The following is an 890-nucleotide window of genomic DNA, read 5'->3' as shown; positions in this document are numbered from 1 at the left end:
TTCAGGGTGGGAGTGTTCCCATCAAAACTAAAACTCTCCATAACAAAGCTACTTCACAAAAAGAATAGTACAGCTGACATAAATAATTATAGGCCAATGTCATTATTGTCAGGTTTTTCTAATGTAATTAAAAGTGTAATGTATGAAAGGCTTGCTGACTTCCTGAATAAAAATAAAATACTGACTAATAGCCAAAATGGGTTTAGAAAGAACAGACCCACAAAAATGACAGTCTTTCAGTTCATGAAAATGGTCCTAAATGCCTTGGGCAAGACTGAATTAAGCTGTGGGATATTCTTAGATTTATCTCAAGTGTTTGATCTAATCAGCCATGACTTATTGCGTATGAAACTAGAATTTTATGGGGTCCGGGGACTTGCCTTCAAATGGTTCAAGTCTTTTTTTCTCTGGTAGGCAACAGAAAGTATAAATATGTCATGAGGGCAAAGAGAATCTTTCAGATTTCAAAAAAACTAGCTATGTAGTGCCCCAGGATTCTGCATTAGGCCCTCTGTTGTTCTTGGAATATATAAACGATTTGGCAAACCATCTGACAGTTGCTGAAACGGTGATGTTCACTGATGACACTAGCATTTTCATAAAAGGACAATCTACAGCATAGTATTTCTAGGACAATAAATGAGACAGAAAAATAGTTTAGTGATAATGCTTTGATTATATATAAGGATAAAACAGTATTGATGAATTTCTGTAATATTACCAGTAAAGCTAGAAGAAGAGTAAAAACTGAGTGGGAAAACCAGTGCTATTTACATAAAACACATGTAAACTGTATACTAGAAAGCTAGGGTTGCGTTGTATGAGTAAACTTCTATAAAGAATAGCTGAGATCGAGCAAATCAGCAGTTTACATGTGTTCTATGTAAACA

This window comes from Schistocerca americana, chromosome 6, assembly GCF_021461395.2.
Source record: "Schistocerca americana isolate TAMUIC-IGC-003095 chromosome 6, iqSchAmer2.1, whole genome shotgun sequence".
Classification (NCBI taxonomy): domain Eukaryota; kingdom Metazoa; phylum Arthropoda; class Insecta; order Orthoptera; family Acrididae; genus Schistocerca; species Schistocerca americana.
The sequence above is the reverse complement of the archived record's forward strand: the minus strand, read 5'-3'. Positions refer to the sequence as shown.